The sequence below is a fragment of the Pygoscelis adeliae genome, unplaced genomic scaffold (assembly GCF_000699105.1).
Source record: "Pygoscelis adeliae isolate BGI_AS28 unplaced genomic scaffold, ASM69910v1 Scaffold120, whole genome shotgun sequence".
Classification (NCBI taxonomy): Eukaryota; Metazoa; Chordata; class Aves; order Sphenisciformes; family Spheniscidae; genus Pygoscelis; species Pygoscelis adeliae.
Window position 1 is genome coordinate 3,736,717 of NW_008824032.1, and position 371 is coordinate 3,737,087.

The window sequence follows — 371 nt, forward strand, 5'->3', positions numbered from 1 at the left end:
GGGCTTTGGGGCTGGGGGGGCGCGGGGCCCGCCCCGCCTCCATCTTGTGCCGCCGCAGGCGGGGCGAGGAGGGAGCACCGCGGGGTGGGAAGCTGAGGCGGCGAGGGGCCCCAGCGCCCTCCTGCTCCTGCGTGGAGGGTGGGGACGCAGGTCGTTACTTGTTCCCCACCGCAAGCTCTGGGCCCCGTGCACGGGGCGGCAGAGCAGCCCCGGCGTCAGCTTCGCTCCCTTCCCCGCTGGTGACCCCTCACTCCCAAGCGAGGAGCCGCGGGAGAGCCCGTGCCACGGCCTGCGCTGTGAAACAGGCGTAGGGGCGCCTTGTCTCTCGTTTGAGGACAGGGAATGATCGACTCGGGGGGGGGGGGGGGGGC